At 40.2% G+C, this 18274-nt stretch overlaps 1 pseudogene; it reads left to right on the top strand.

Moving 5' to 3' along the window:
• The first annotated feature begins 1653 nt into the window (after positions 1–1653).
• Positions 1654–12403, top strand: LOC125898725 (vasodilator-stimulated phosphoprotein-like; annotated as a pseudogene).
• Positions 12404–18274: the final 5871 nt, after the last annotated feature.

The raw sequence follows: 18274 nt of genomic DNA, 5'->3' as shown, positions 1-18274 counted from the left end.
TGTAGCCAGTGGGTGGGTCACATAGCTGTTCCAGCAGCATTTGTTGGTGACCCTAAAGGATTTAAGGATTTTGGAAGGCCTTGATGGTCAAAAGGCTTGAAACAACAAGTTGGTTGAACATGTGTTTGAAAAGAAGAACGACGCTGACCCTCAATGATGCCCTGATCTTTAAGGTATTATAAACACACTTATAATGTGTTGTAATCTGCTTATAGCACGGTATTGTTATACTTATGATTATTGTTATACAGCATTATGAATACATGTGAGTGCTTATATATATTATAAAGCATTTCATAATGACTTAAAAGGTCAAGTATTGTAATTCTATACTAGACATACTTTTCATGCAGTTTTTTTATTTTTGTATTTGATGCAGCTCATTTTTCAACATTTTCAGGCATTTCTGCAGGAAATATTCATTTGAAAGCAACAAATATATTCAGTCATCAAGTTTTTGTATTAAAGTGAAATCACTGATGTAGTTGTGTTTGTGCTTCAAATGTACTGGGCTTGGTGTTAATGACAAAGTGTAATGTGTTATCTCTCAGTCTCTGTCACACCATGACTAACTGGCACTTCACTTCCTCCTATAGTGTTAAAGCAGTGGAAGAAGAACTGCGAACTTCATTATTTTTGCTTCAAAGGGTCTGAATAGATATCAGTTTTGAGGAATGATTAGCTCATTTTCATAAAACATCATCAAAGGGAAAGTATGATTTTCACTGATTGCAGGTGTTGTAAATGATAGATGTTACATAGATCTTCACTGTCAAACTGTCCAACTGAAAACTTAATGGCTAGCTAATCACTAACTACCGAATGCTTCTGGCCAAAGCATTTGAGAAGCTTCTCGTAAGTTAGGAACTTGACAGCAACAAGTGTGTTTTTAGTATATCTGCATGATATAAAATAGAACTATGTTGCCTTGTGTGGAGCAGAAGAGTTCCCTTTGCATAAAGAAAGTCTTTGAACTCTTACATACAAAAGCATACAGCTATCTGAGGTGTATCTTTGTTGTTGGGATGGGTTTATACATGTTGTATTTGTAGTGTGTGTGCGTGTCAACCTATAACCTTGAATGCCTGTGTGTGCGTGTGCGTGTGCGTGTGCGTGTGTGTGCTGTGTTCCTTTAATAGTCATCTCTAGCCACATTGAAGTGTTGTTCATTTCCTCTTATCTCTAGCGATGACTCTATTGTTCCTCATTCTCTTAACGCAGCAGTATGTAACATCATTAGGTTCATCATCATCAGGTTCAATGTCAGGTTAACATTAGGTTAATACATTATACACTATGTAATTATACAAAAATGAATGCAAAGAAGAGCGTTTAGTTTTGGGGAGGATGATATACCACTGAAAAAGCTTCTTATTCTAATTCAGTTGGTATCATAAGAATCATAGAGCCCTGATACAACAGTTACTTAAGAAACAATTTGAGCTTCAGATTTTAACACATCGTCATCCACTGAGGAGAGCTAATGTAATAGTGGCTGTCAGTGCATCTCTGTGTACTTCTCTATTGCAAACGCAATAGAGAAGTAATGTTGAAATGTGTGAGCTTATCAACAATGTGACTGCTGTGTACACACATTCATTAATGTGTGTTCAGGATACATCTGCCCTGCATGAAACTCATTCACACACACACACCCCTGTTTGACTCTTCTGTGGTTGAACCTCTATCTCTGAGCATCTCTAGCTCAAACACCATTTCTTCTCCTTTTTTTTGGATTACCTTTAGGCATTTTTGCCTGTATTGGACAGTTTGACAGTGAAGATGGAGACAGGAGACGAAGGAAGAGACAGGTATGACATGTAACACAGGTCCCCAAATTTGTGAGGCAAACACTGAATCTGAAGGGGCTGCAGCTGATTACAAAAAGGGGGGGTTGCTGGGTAAAGAAATGCAGAGAAATATAAAAGTAACCAGACACTTGCTACATAGCAAGCCCCTGTGCCAATACAGACTCAAAACTCAAAAACCAAAAATGTAACCATTTCTTGACATTATGACTGTTCGTACACATCCCCTGTAAATATGTGCGACTCTGTCTCATGTTTATGTTCCATGTGTTCCTTCCATTTGTTACTACAATTGTGTTAATCATAGATAATGGCTGTGTGTATTACATGTATCGTAAAAATTTGTTGTTAACTCAGGTAACGTTCACTTCCCCGTCTTTCTCCAACTTCCTTGCTCCACTCCAACTCTGTGTGTGTGTGTGTGTATATGTATAGTGATGTTTCATATAGTGGGTGTACAGTGATTGCAAAGGGGCGGTGGTTCCACGGCCACCCTCATACAACTCAAAATGTCAACTGCACTGATTTCATTCATTAGTGACAGAACAATTGACTAAAGATAGTTTAATTTGTAATATGAGTGTACAGATTAACAGATGATTTATGCTGATAAGATTTAACATAAGTTTTTGGTACTTTGACACCAGAGGGAGATATTTTGTGATCGAGGGACATCTTAGCGGCACCGAGATAAATCTCTGAAGTCTAGGCACTGGTGGCTGATGACTTTGTGGTGGATGACTAATGAGGTGAATGAGACTGAATTCGCGAAGACTAGGCAGTGATAGAGGTAGAGGGTGCACACAGCTGCAGCATGAAAGGACTGCAGGCAGAAAAAGAACCATATTTAAAATGAGGAGCTGTAAGATGATAGGCTGACAGAGGGTGTGTCGCTGTGCTATTGGTTCATTGTAGATCTGCTGCAGAACAGGTGATGACTCGATTGACACCCCTGAAAACTGACAGCAAGAGACATAGAGTGAGCATCCGTGCAAGGAGTGAATGGGAGGGTGAGGAAGAAAGTTACAGTCTAGGCATGAAAAAATTATCCTCCTGACTGAACTTTCACGAGGGCTTCATTAGTCTATGCACATCAGATGATTAGTAACTGTAACTGTACCATTCCATAACTCTTGCCTATATAGGTTGCTAAATTGAGTCATGGCTTTATGGTTTTGGTGTGCCACCCTAAAATTTTTAGTGGCTCATTTGACCATTTCTGTGAAAACTGAGGTGTGCTAATGCTTATTTTGCCTTCAGAGCCAAGGTTGATGCTAAGGAGCTTCACTTTACTCAGCAGTTGAGAAGCAAGACACTGGGATTTTACTTGGGTGTTGAGGAGCTGCAGTGTTTACTGCTACTACTTGAATAGTTTGGCAGTTCCCTCTTTTGGTATGACTCAGAACATTTTGATGTGGCTTTGACTGTCCCTCAGCTCCCCTTCACTACCCCTGATCCAGACACTGTAAAATACTCAAAATAGGCTACTACTACTGTACCTGTAGTGCTGATGTGACTACTACTACTTCAGCTTCTAGTTCTACTACTAAAGTTCGTCTCAACACATTCAGAGTTAAACATTACTCTATACTACTGCTGTTACATTCATAATATAAATAAAACTGAACTATATACTGCTGCTGTTGAATGGATAATATAAATAATACATTTATTAATACAGAACAGTAATACGTGTTTGTTTTGAGCTATAAAATTCAGTAACACACAGAAAGTTACACTGAACCACTGCATGTGATGCCTCCGACTCCTTATCTGAAGTAGTCTAAATAATAATGTGAAGAGGACTCATGACCAGTGTGCGTGCAAATACAGTGAATCTTGTCGTCCTTCACCCCCAACACATACTCACGCACACACAGTGACATTCAGCAGGGCACCACTTGTACTACAAACTATCCCCCCTTCCCGAAATAATTCCAAACTATATGAAGGAAAGGAAGAAATCAAGCAGAAATCAGAGTTGACTGGGGGACAGAAAATGGGCGAGGTGTGAAAATAAGAATTTAAAAGAACGAGTGAAGCAAACGAGAACAGGAAGAGAGAAAAAAAAACCTGTCTAGGAAATGAGAGTACAAAGGCAGAAGTGCAAGTTGTTGGTGTTAAACAAAGTCGTGAGAGCGAGTGATGGAGGTGTGCAGGCAGTAATGGCAGCAGGTCTGACTGAATAGACTGATGGACACATGTACTTGAGAGAGGGAATGTTCAAGTTGATGAGAAGAAGCAGTTTGTTAAAAAGCAAGTGAAACTTTGGACACTGACTGTAGCTGGAATATGGGGTGAGTCACTTTCTGTTACAGTGAAAATGTTTATCGACTCAGATCTGCTTTCCTTTTTTCATTCAAATCATTTTGAATGTCTCATGCATGAACAAGTAAAGCTGTGCAGAACAGAACTGCTCCCTATCAACTCTGCACTACACGTTCTTAACAAGCTCTTCAGTTCTGACTATGTTTCCTGCTGTGTGCGAGTGTCTCGAGCTCAAAGCAGGTGTTCAGTTTTTACAGCTGGGGAGGGAGAATAGGGAAAATAGCTGAGCTCTGCTATCTGTATTTTCTGTGGGCAAAGTATATCATGACATCCTAAAAAAGACTTTGAGAAGTTAGCATATATCACTGACAAGTGATATGATGTAGTCCATATTAGGTAGCATTGTGCTGAGCACGGGAAGTGGTCAAAACATGAAAACCTTTCTGGCAGGAAGTTCATATTTCCCACAGGCTAGACATAGCAACAAGTAGATTGAATTAACTCATTGTCATGATGCTTCAGAGTATAGAAATAAGTATCTGCAGTACTGCTGCAAACATATCTCTGTTCTCTATTTCTTTAACTTTCCCTGAAAACATTTAAACTTGTTCAATACAAATACATTATACAATACAAGTATAGCACATAACCTAAGAGATAATTTTTATGAAATTATCCACGAAGTATGTGAATACATCTTTGTCTAGTTTTTTTTTTTTTTTTTTTTTTTTTTTACAGTGGTTGAAAGTGCATTTACAGAGGCTTTGTGCTTCAGTACAATTATGAGGCACTTGTACTTTACTTGAATATTTCCATTTCATGCTACTTTATCCTGTCTCAAACATACAAAACATAATGTATGAGCACTTTAAAAGATGTGATGCATTGTTACAGGTTGTACTGCCCATATATACATTTGAAATAAGCTTAACTGTTGCTGCTCATTTGTATCAGTAAAAATATTAATTAATATCATAATTTATCACTGACAGTATAAATTATGCAGCATCATGTATCCATTTACTTTAATACTCTAATTACATTTTACTAATAATAGTTCCTTACTTTTACTTAAGCATAATTTTCAAATTTAAGACTTAAAGAATATTTTTAAATTGCGGTATTACTACATTTACTTACAGAATACATATTCCACTGGTCCAATACTATGTACATGAATCTATAGCCGACCATGAAAGAGTTTTGTTTTTAAAACATACACTGTTGACTAGGGCACTGCATCTATTTTTCTGATATGAGCACCATACCTGTACCCTAACTTTTTTCTTTTTTTGGTACGTTGTATTGAAGAATGTAAAAGTTCTCAGTTGTTAAAGTTGTTGCTATTTGACTATTAACTGTGTTAAGTAAAGAAAACTATGACTCTGAATAGGCATTCACTGCCAGGTTGAAGCACATGACACATAGTTATACTCGGCCCTGCACATTGTGTTTTAAACTCTACCATGGCTTTCCGGGCAGCTCACGGCTGACTGTGACTCTCTTTGCAAAGTAACATGTCGTTGCATGCATGTAGTTCTTCTTGCTTTATGTCAACACATCTGATATACAAATTAATAGTCTGCTAATGCAACCAGTAAGATTAGTTTAAACCAGACTTCACAGTATAGTAATATACACGGCTATCTAAAGCAGAGGGATAAGGGATCACCTGATGTGGATGGGAGTGATGCTGGCTATATGGCATACATGCAAAGGACAGGCGTTATCTTAATGCATCCTGTGATAGCGTGGCATTGAGTGACAGGCAGGCTACACCATGGAAAGGTGACCAGAAATATTAATTCAGGGATTACCTCTTTAAAACCAGTTGTCCATTACTGCAGTGCTTCCACACTACATATCACACTACACACTTCTATTGTTGCTTCACACTTCCTTCCACCCTATGATCTTGTACTCTGCATCTCATCATCATTTTCTCATCATGTCTCCTCCCCACAGTGAGTCCAGTATCTGCCAAGTGAGGGCGACAGTCATGATGTATGATGACGGCAACAAGCGTTGGGTGCCGGCGGGATCTGACAGTCCTTCCATCAGCCGCGTCCAGATCTATCACAACCCTGCAGCCAACACCTTCAGAGTGGTGGGCCGCAAAATGCAGGCCGACCAGCAGGTACAAGACAAGTGTACACAGGTTCAAAATCATAATCTATGAAACTGTTGGACGTAAACTGGAGAAGTTTAGTCACACCTCTCTTGCTATGAGCTGATACTTTTTGGCTGTTAGTCTATGAAATACAATGTGAGAGCAGCTCTCCAACAGACATAAGAGACTCACTGTACTTTTAAACAACAACTCATGAGCGAGAAAAGTCACAGCTTGTATCTGCACTTTGAAATGTTGCTCTGTAGAAGTGCTGAGACCAGTACCCAACTGTGGCTTCTTACTTCCTACTCGACTCTTTCACAGGACACGTATGGTTTCTGCTCGTTAGATACATACAGCTGCGAAAGGTGCCTTTTTCGTTGGGGTCTGATGCTGAAATCAATGACCAAACATCAGTTTTTGACAACTGGAAAAAGAAAACAGGCAAACAGATTTTTAGTCAAGTACTCAAGTTGTCAACACATTCATTCTCCTGTGCTTCCTGTTCCTGCCAGGTGGTGATCAACTGTCCCATTATCAAAGGGATAAAGTATAATCAAGCCACACCAAATTTCCACCAGTGGCGGGATCCCAAGCACGTGTGGGGGCTGAACTTCGGCAGTAAAGAAGATGCTACTCTTTTTGCCAACTCCATGATGCATGCATTAGAGGCTCTCAGTGCACCGGCAGGCACAGGTAAACATTACAATGCAAGAGGGTGCATTAGATCCAGGTCAGGCAGTGTGAAGTGTTTCTGTGTTAGTTATGTTGTGATCTTTATGTTGTGACCATGCTGCCTTTTCCAGACAGGCATAAATCCAAACCACAGCCTGATTGTGTCTGTTTAACAGTAACAGCCTAACTCTGGACTGAAATCATAAAAAGGTCACCAGAGGATTTTGCAAATGTTTCTATTTTTGTCATAGTCCTGCTGTGTTAATACATTTTTGCTATGTTATAATAGAGTTGTTATTGACATATGCTATCACAGTGGATGTGATGATCTCCATAAGTTGGGTGTTCTCTGGACTCCAACCCTGCTGGCATCTACTGTTTTCATTAAATAGTCTTGATTCAGAGGAATTCACTTGTCAACAACACAAGACTGTTTTTGCTCAGGCCCGGCTCAGAATGGACCCTCTGCTCAGGAGCTGGAACAGCAGAAAAGGTACTGTTCATTATAAATGATACTGAGGCTACAGCTAATGTTGTTTATCTGTATCATTGATTGTTGTTTTGATGATGTTTTTTCAATTGTAAAAACACTTTCAGAAAACTGTGAAAAATGCTGCCATGTCCCAAAAGCAGAAACATACATATGGAACAGCTTTTAAAGGTTGCTGGGTTGTCAGACTAACATTAGAATTATTGATCTCTGTCCAGACTGGAGCAACAGAGGCAGGAACAGCAGGAGAAGGAGCGTCTGGAGAAAGCCAGGCAGGCCTCTGCTGCCATGTCTCTGCTGCCCCTGCTGCTCCTCCTGCCCGCCAGCCGCTCCACCTGCTCCACCTGCTCCACCTGCTCCACCGGCACCCCCACCACCTCCAGGGCCGCCACCTTCCTCAGGACCGTGCCCACCTGCACCTCCACCACCTCCAGCTGGGGGTGGGGGTGGACCTCCACCTCCGCCTCCACCTCCACCCCCAGGAGGTGGAGGTGGAGGTGGAGACGGAGGAGGAGGCAGAGGCGGAGGCGGAGGTGCAAATGATCTTGCTGCAGCTCTGGCAGGAGCCAAACTACGTAAAACAGTCAAGGTAGTGTACACCACCAGCGCAATCACAACCATGCACAGCTGCTCAGTATAAGACTGAACAAAAAGATGTAGCTTGGCACAAATGACGGAGGTTTTTGGTTTCCATGTCTACATTAATGACAAACTGAGTAAGCTGATCAATAGAACAAATTATTTAGAAGATAGTAACTGGAGGTGTTTATGTGTATCCAGGATGAGGGAGGAGCAGGAGCCCCACCCCCCAAACCAGCACCCTCATCTGGTGGAGGTGGAGGAGGTTGTCTCATGGGAGAAATGAGTGCCATCCTTGCTAGAAGGTACGTTCTTACTTGAAGAGACAATCTGTATAAGCCAGATATGTCTGTGATGATCTGATGTTTGGCACTTTTGAACATCTATAATAAATCTGTTTTAAATAGGAGGAAAGCTGCTGATAATCCTGCTGAGAAAAAGGTGGAACCTCCCAGTGTAAGTTTCCTGTCAGTGATTTCATGAACATTGATTTCCTCTCATTATTCTGTAATATCTGTAGAATGAACAGTGATATTGGATGATAACCTTTGTACATGTCTGTACATGACTACAGCAGGATTCTGACTCTTCAACATCACAAGTCTCAGGACCAGCAGGTGAGTAATGTCACTTTTCCCCTCCTACTGGACTGTAATACGTGCTAAAATAAATGGCTTCAAAAACAAAAACAGGCTATTCAATTGTTTATTCTTTGTAGACAACCAATACATTGACTCAGCTTTAGAATAATATATGCCTTATATATTATCTTATCTTCTTTCTTTATACCACAACATGATATTAAAACTTGTGTGTGCTGTACTGATACATATGATCATATTTTAGCAGAAATCGGTGGAAAACCTAAGGAAAAATTTTCCACTATGCCAAGGTGAGTTCGAGCCGTTAAGCTTTTGAGATGGTTGATTATTTCATTACATCACATTATGTTACACAGACACCCATCATATTTCAGCCTGCTCTAATGGAAATATGTGAAATGGACGCAAAGTCTCAACAACACATTAAGTGGTGGTGGACACAAAATGTGTAAAAATTCCATGCTGGCACCACGAAAACGATGCCATTCAAAGTCAGTGAGAATCTTTTGGTGTGGTGGACACACAAATGAGAAAAGAGCAAGAAAGTCTGAGCATGTGGGGCAGGGGTGTTTTATTCAACCAGGAGAACACTGTTTGTGTCCAATGTGAAACCAAAACTCAACATAGTCATGTGACTATGCAATGAAGTATACGTATTTTACTTCACTAAGCAAAGCACATATGGTTTCAGTCATTCAGTGCTGGACCTAACTCATTTGGTGCCCTGGGCATGCTTCCACTGGCACCCACCAGAACAAGAGCTGATGAGAAATCAACCCAAAAAACAACTTGGCAAACAAACAATAATAATAAATAAACAATAAGAGAATACAATAGGTGCTAATTTTTGAATTTCATTTTCTTCTCGTATTTGTACTGTGCTGCAGATTGCTTTTCTTTTTTTTCTAACGCTCTTTTCATACGCAATCAGCCATTTCACTTACATCCTATACATAGGTATTTAATCAACCACAATCTTTTTCTAAACCTAACCAAGTACTTTTTGGGTCTCTAAACCTAACCAAGCTGTGACAGTTTCATTGTTTTTGTGCTACTAGCAGTAATTTTAACACATTTCATGCCAACCACAATGTCATGCGTTGCTAAGAGGTGGTGTCCATTTTATGTATTTCTGGGAGACTGTGTTGCATATTTGGAGCTGAATAACAGCCTCCCCTGAGCCATTCATGCAAATTGAAAAACCCAATCACAAACTGCTTTAAAGGATCTGCATGTTTTTACAACAGGCCCAAATCCTTAACCAACAATCAAAAGGACTCCAGACCCAGCTCCTCCACATCCCCCTCCTCTAACTTCACCACTAACCCAGTGTCCAGGTATCACTCTCCTCTCTGTTCCCACCTGCCACCAATGTTCTCTACCGTCTCGAGGTGCTACTCCTCAGCGCTCTCTGGTTTGTACGCTGCTGCCTACATTACAGTATAAACCTGCGAAATGAGCTCTGTGCTGGTATGACCGATATTTTCGTTCGTGGTGTGCTGCTTGCAAATGACTCGCTACAGCAAATTCAGCACTCGACATTTGGTGGTTTTTATCTGAGGCTGCAGTTAAAGAGACTGAAACTTGTTTCTCAGGTGCTTTGGTGACAGTCTCATGCAACATGTTGCCATGATAGAACCCTGCAACTGCATTCATTAGTTTTCTTTCTTGACAGCATGAGCATAAATCATAAACTGGGGGAGTTTTTGCTCATGAAGTTTGGCAACTGACAAGCAGAACGAGACATTTTGATTTTCACCTAAATTCTAATTGCTTCACTGACGTGTTCGGATGTCTTTATAAAGACTTGAGGAAGTGGTCGGTCTTACTAAAGTATGAGCAGTTGTTAGGATGATGCAAGATTACATTTACTGTTAACTGTTGACTGCTGCTGCTCTGTCTCTGCCCTTCTGTCATTTTTCTAACATTTTATATATTCAAAGTAGGCTGCTCCTCCTGGCCCGCTTCTTATGGAAAAGACCCTCTTGATCTGAGAGAGTGTGTTTGGCTGACTGTAAACGTGGGTCTTTTTCTTTCTTAGAATGAAGGTGGTAAAAAAGAACTCAGACGGTGCGGGAAGTGATATTGATATGGAAAAAATCAAACAGGTTGGTTCCTCGATTTGAACACACAACAATATCCAATATCAGTTAAGATCTGTGTTATGACTTTTTCACAGCAGAATATTAACTTTTCATCCATGAAAAACACATCTGTTGTGGCTTCTGTGTAAAATAAAGAGAGATGTTAAAAACAATGTAATGTTGTAAGATTCTGCATGTGTTTCTCAATCCACTGTGATATGCAAGCACCAAGGAGTAATGTTATCAAAGGCAGAACAGGCTGCAGTTACAAAGTCATAACATTCTGTCCAGGATGTCATTGTTGTGTCAGAGCTTTCAGGCCGTTTGCTGAAATACTGATTGGCTTCAATTATGATGTAGGATTTTTTATGTACGAACATTTTAACACCAAGGTCTCATGGCATGTATGTGTGTTTGTAGGAAATTATTGAAGAGGTGAAAAAAGAACTTCAAAAAGTGAAGGAGGAGATTATCACAGGTGAGTTCTAACTTGTATGCTGCCTATTGTCATTAGTTTATAAAGCTTGTATAAACTATTACCATTTTGCGTTGCTATGTCATGTCATGTTAAGTTATACCTGTATATTACTCTTCTCTTCTTTTCCAGCACTGATCCAGGAGCTGCAAAGTGCAAAAGGGTGAAGACTCTTGAAGGCTGAAGAATGGATCAAGAGAATAATGAATAGATATTAATGTTTTATCATGCAATGCTAGAGCAGCTGATAGCAAACTATGCAATGCAGATGTATTCTCCTCTATTTATCACTGTGTCTTCTTCATATTTTCCTATAGTGCAGTTTAGTGCCTGGATTTTTGAGGCCAATACAGATATAGATATCACAGATCTAATAGAGATATATTGGCTAAAATGCATTTTATATAAAGACATAATCAGCAATATTTTTTTTGTAAGAACGTCTCAGTTTGTTTGTTTCAAGAAGTATGGCCATAATGTGTGCCATAAAGTGTTCTCTGCAGGACAAATGTGATGGAAACACTGTTTCTAAATGATCTCAAACATATATCTGGCATTTCCATGCTACTATTTCTTGTTATGCAGTAAAGTATATGCAACAGGAAGAACAACAAACCCCAGCTTCCCTCTTTAGGATTCTCATGCTGTTGTACTTATTTATTTGCTTGCTTACATTTGAAGAAAATAACTACTGTAATCTTCCACTGGGGGAGAAAGTGCTTTGTGAAAGTCCTCAATTACAAGTAGAAGTCTTGTACTCAGAGTAAAATGTACAAAATGTTCCTTTGCAAGGTAGTGACATATAGCTATAAGTTAGCATGAAATAGAAAGACCCAGGTAAAGTACAATTGCCAAAATTGTGGTACTTAAGTAAATGCACTTAGTTCCTTTCCACCACGCATGTGTCTGAGATACCTTGTAGCTGAACTTGATTTATTTCCTGTCTCTCACTTTCACAGACCACATAATGTGCCTTTATATACCATAGATCCAAAGACGTTTTGTTGAGCTGGTGCATCTGAAAGAATAAGAAAACAACTGGCATGCTGCTATGTTGTGCGTAATAACTGTTATGTTACATTTTAACTTGTGTTTTCTTGTTGTTTATGCAAATAATAAAAGCTGTTACCAAACAGGTTCATAACAGCTAACTGATAATAGGTAGACACAACTAACATTCAGTGGAATATCTTATGTGTTTTCGTATGTGTTTGCAATGAAAAAGTGTGAAAACTGATTTTAAAGTGTTTTTAGCAGTTTTCATGTTGACACGGGGTGAGAAAATTCTGCAAATAAAACAGCAAGTTTTGCAAAACGCATGTGCTTCATGGGTGCCTCTTTCAATTACGATTACTTAGGTGGTGGAGAAAGGAAGAAGCTGTCAACATAACAAGGTAAGACCTTATTGGGATCAATATTGGGATCAATAAAGTTCTGTGGAGTGAATGGATACATTTAACAAATAAATACAAGTCTAAGTCGGAGTGCTGTAGCCTAAACAACTTGATAAACCAGGGTCAAACTGTAGGCCTATAAATATTTACATACACAATGATAAGCCATAACATTTAAACCATTGACAGGTTATGGGAATACTGTTTATTATCTCATTGTACAATGTATTACAATGCAATGTTCTGCTGAGAAACCTTGGGTCCTGGCAGTCATGTGGATGCCTCTTGAGATGCACCACCTGCCCAAACAGTGTAACGGACCAATTACGCCCCCTCATGGCAAACGCAGGAAAATGCACCATGCCACACTGCAATAACTGCTCAGGAATGACATGAGCAATGTCACAAAGTACTTAAGGCATTGACCTGGCCTCCAGATTCCCTGGATCCCAATCTGATCAAGCATCTGTGGGGCATGCAGGTGGTACCCCGTCTTGCAACTCACAGGGTTCAAAAGATCTGCCACCAACACCTTGGTGCCAGATTATGGGGTTCCATTTGTGCCAAAAATATGTCGACACGCGCACTGTCTATGTCTATTAAACACTGAAATCTCCTTGTGTCATTTGACTTTGTCATTACATCGTGTTGTCATGCTGTGTCATTTGACAAAGCGTTGTTATGATGGGTTGTTTGACAGTGTCATTATGATGTGTTATGTTGTGTTGTCTTGCTGTGTATTATATGGGGTTCCATTTGTGCCAAAAATATGTCGACACGCGCACTGTCTATGTCTATTAAACACTGAACTCTCCTTGTGTCATTTGACTTTGTCATTACATCGTGTTGTCATGCTGTGTCATTTGACAAAGCGTTGTTATGATGGGTTGTTTGACAGTGTCATTATGATGTGTTATGTTGTGTTGTCTTGCTGTGTATTATACTAAGTGTTGTTTGACAGTGTCTTTACGTCGTTACTATGTGTCGTCTTGATGTGTCGTTTGACAACGTCGTTGCTATGTGTCGTTACTGCGTGTCGTTGCTATGCGTCCTTACTATGTGTCGACTTGATGTTTGACAACGTCGTTGCTATGCGTCGTTACTATGTGTCGTCTTGATGGGTCGTTTGACAACGTCGTTGCTATGCGTCGTTACCGCGTGTCGTTGCTATGCGTCGTTACTATGTGTCGTCTTGATGGGTCGTTTGACAATGTCGTTGCTATGCGTCGTTACTATGTGTCGTTTGACAACGTCGTTGCTATGCATCGTTACTATGTGTCGTCTTGATGTGTCGTTTCACAACGTCCTTATGCCTGGCTACCGCGGTGGCACCAGGCGCCCCTTTCCCAACTTACCCTTTGCGGTCGGCGGAGGAATCACGATCTGCACATTAACTTCACCTATAGCACTGGCGAGGGACACAGTCAGTACACACACACACATAATTCAAGTCCCCCCGCTGCAACAGGTGACACGGAACCATAAAAATACTTAATTCGATTTAACACTGGTTTTACAAAAATATGAACATACATGGATAATATTACACATAGGTTTTGAGAATGTTCACAAAAATACAAGATTTAAAATAAAATACATGATAATATGTGGAACACATTGACACAGCTACACAATAAACATTAGTCAGAGTGATCAGAATTTATTTAAATGTTACAATACAGTAATGCAATAAAATAATAATCAAGGGGCATCATTGTTAATCACTGCTTTCACACAAAATTACACTGGAAACACAGGGCCAACAGTCACCAGTGTCCACTCAACTTCAAAGTTTACTGAGCACCTAATGTAGTTGGCTTTAAAGATACCATTTCATTTCAAAAGTAACACAAATAACAAAAATATTGATTAGACTATATTTCACTCCAAATAAATCTGAACTGTCGTCTTCTTTTGTATAATGTTCTTTGGTATAACAAGAAAGTAAGCAACGATCTCACACGCAGTGAAAAATCTTCTAAAATACTCTATGTTTTTATTTCCACCAAGTCAGATGCACAATTTTTCCATGTGTCTCTTGGGTTCCTCCTCACGGACTGAAGGATGAACTGAACTAGCGTGGCCCAAGGATGGCGCTCACACCAAAGTGGTGACGTCACAGTTACCCACAGCCACCCTGTGGTGAACAAACAAACCGTTAACAGCAGTGTTTAAGACAAATTACACATTTCCAAATGGAGTTTCATCATCAATTGACACAATCTGTATCAAAAGACAGGAAAGGACATAGAAACAAAGGTAGCACACATCACAGGACCCATCAGTCTTGTGGTCACACTCAACTTGGCCCTGAACAGACACTCCACAGCAAAACCTGCAGAGGGAAAACTATATAGCAAAATCAGTCTCCAAAACACATGTACCATACGTACATGTGCAACCAGTGTAGTGTAACAGGCTGGATTTGACAATTCCACTTTCAAAGTAAAAGCCTATAGTTGTTAGATGAACACATTTCAGCATTCAATGCACATGCAACAAGTATTAGCGACAGAGTGAGTGACACAATTACCGCTGAAAAATAATGACACAAATATGAAGTACAGGGCATTACCCTGTGGCTGACAATTTAGGCGTGATGGTATGGTACTATATACAGTGCCTTGCAAAAGTATTCATCCCCCTTGAACTTTTCCACATTTTGTCATGTTTTAAGCACAAATCTATATGTATTTTATTGGGATTTTATGTGACAGACCAACACAAAGTGGTGCATAATTATGAAGTGGAAGGAAAATGATACATGGTTTTAATTTTTTTCTAAATAAAAACAGAAAAGTGTGGTGTGCAAAGTATTCACCCCCTTTACTCTGATACCCTTAAATAAAATCCAGTGCAACCAGTTGCCTTCAGAAGTCACCTAATTAGTAAATGGAGTCCACCTGTGTGTAATCTAATCTCAGTGTAAATTTACAGCTGTTCTGTGAAGGCCTCAGAGGTTTGCTAGAGAACGTTAGTGAACAAACAGCATCATGAAGCCCAAGGAACACACCAAACATGTCAGGGATAAAGTTGTGGAGAAGTTTAAAGCATGGTTAGGATATGAAAAAATATCCCAAGCTTTGAAAATCTGACAGAGCACTGCTCAATCCATCACCTGAAAATGGAAAAGAGTATGGCACAACTGCAAACCTACCAAGATAATGGCCGTCCACCTAAACTGACAGGCAGGGCAAGGACAGCACTGATCAGAGAAGCAGCAAAGTGGCCCATGGTAACTCTGGAAGAGCTGCAGAGATCCACAGCTCAGGTGGGAGAATCTGTCCACAGGACAACTATTAGTCATGTACTCCACAAATCAGGCCTTTATGGAAGAGTGGCAAGAAGAGAGCCATTGTTGAAACAAAGCCATGCAGTTTGCCACAAGCCATGTGGGGCACAACAAACATGTGGAGGAAGGTGCTCTGGTCAGATGAGACCAAAATTGAAGTTTTAGGCCTAAATGCAAAACACTATGTGTGGCAGAAAACTAACACTGCACATCACCCTGAACACACCATACCCACTGTGAAACATGGTGGTGGCAGCATCATGCTGTGGGGATGCTTTTCTTCAACAGGGACAGGGAAGTCAGTCCGAGTTGATGGGAAGATGGATGGAGCCTAATACAGGACAATCTTGGAAGAAAACCTGTTAGGAGTCTGCAAAAGACTTGAGACTGGGGCGAAGGAAGAATGGGCAAACATTTCAGTCTCTATATGTGTATCGCTGGTTGAGACTTACCCCGAAAGACTTGCAGCCGTCATTGCAGCAAAATGTGGTTCTACAAAGTATTGACTCAGGGGGGGTGAATACTTTTGCACACCACACTTTTCTGTTTTTTATTTGTAGAAAAAAAATTAAAACCATGTATCATTTTCCTTCCACTTCATAATTATGCACCACTTTGTGTTGGTCTGTCACATAAAATCCCAATAAAATACATATAGATTTGTGCTTAAAACATGACAAAATGTGGAAAAGTTCAAGGGGGATGAATACTTTTGCAAGGCACTGTATATAGTACCATACCACCACGCCTAAATTGTCGGCCACAAGGTAATGCCCTGTACTTCATATTTGTGTCATTATTTTTCAGCGGTAATTGTGTCACTCACTCTGTCGCTAATACTTGTTGCATGTGCATTGAATGCTGAAATGTGTTCATCTAACAACTATAGGCTTTTACTTTGAAAGTGGAATTGTCAAATCCAGCCTGTTACACTACACTGGTTGCACATGTACGTATGGTACATGTGTTTTGGAGACTGATTTTGCTATATAGTTTTTTTTCCCTCTGCAGGTTTTGCTGTGGAGTGTCTGTTCAGGGCCAAGTTGAGTGTGACCACAAGACTGATGGGTCCTGTGATGTGTGCTACCTTTGTTTCTATGTCCTTTCCTGTCTTTTGATACAGATTGTGTCAATTGATGATGAAACTCCATTTGGAAATGTGTAATTTGTCTTAAACACTGCTGTTAACGGTTTGTTTGTTCACCACAGGGTGGCTGTGGGTAACTGTGACGTCACCACTTTGGTGTGAGCGCCATCCTTGGGCCACACTAGTTCAGTTCATCCTTCAGTCCGTGAGGAGGAACCCAAGAGACACATGGAAAAATTGTGCATCTGACTTGGATGGAAATAAAAACATAGAGTATTTTAGAAGATTTTTCACTGCGTGTGAGATCGTTGCTTACTTTCTTGTTATACCAAAGAACATTATACAAAAGAAGACGACAGTTCAGAATTATTTGGAGTGAAATACAGTCTAATCAATATTTTTGTTATTTGTGTTACTTTTGAAATGAAATGGTATCTTTAAAGCCAACTACATGAGGTGCTCAGTAAACTTTGAAGTTGAGTGGACACTGGTGACTGTTGGCCCTGTGTTTCCAGTGTAATTTTGTGTGAAAGCAGTGATTAACAATGATGCCCCTTGATTATTATTTTATTGCATTACTGTATTGTAACATTTAAATAAATTCTGATCACTCTGACTAATGTTTATTGTGTAGCTGTGTCAATGTGTTCCACATATTATCATGTATTTTATTTTAAATCTTGTATTTTTGTGAACATTCTCAAAACCTATGTGTAATATTATCCATGTATGTTCATATTTTTGTAAAACCAGTGTTAAATCGAATTAAGTATTTTTATGGTTCCGTGTCACCTGTTGCAGCGGGGGGACTTGAATTATGTGTGTGTGTGTGTGTGTACTGACTGTGTCCCTCGCCAGTGCTATAGGTGAAGTTAATGTGCAGATCGTGATTCCTCCGCCGACCGCAAAGGGTAAGTCGGGAAAGGGGCGCCCGGTGCCACCGCGGTAGCCAGGCATAAGGACGTTGTGAAACGACACATCAAGACGACACATAGTAACGATGCATAGCAACGACGTTGTCAAACGACACATAGCAACGACGCATAGTAACGACGTTGTCAAACAACACATAGTAACGACGCATAGCAACGACGTTGTCAAACGACACACAATAACGACGCATAGCAACGACGTTGTCAAACAACACATCAAGACGACGCATAGCAACGACACGCAGTAACGACGCATAGCAACGACGTTGTCAAACGACACATCAAGACGACACATAGTAACGACGCATAGCAACGACACGCGGTAACGACGCATAACAACGACACGCGGTAACGACACATCAAGTCGACACATAGTAACGACGCATAGCAACGACGTTGTCAAACGACACATAGTAAGGACGCATAGCAACGACACGCAGTAACGACACATAGCAACGACGTTGTCAAACGACACATC

The sequence above is a fragment of the Epinephelus fuscoguttatus genome, linkage group LG12 (genome assembly GCF_011397635.1).
Source record: "Epinephelus fuscoguttatus linkage group LG12, E.fuscoguttatus.final_Chr_v1".
Lineage (NCBI taxonomy): Eukaryota > Metazoa > Chordata > Actinopteri > Perciformes > Serranidae > Epinephelus > Epinephelus fuscoguttatus.
The sequence above is the reverse complement of the archived record's forward strand: the minus strand, read 5'-3'. Positions and strand labels throughout refer to the sequence as shown.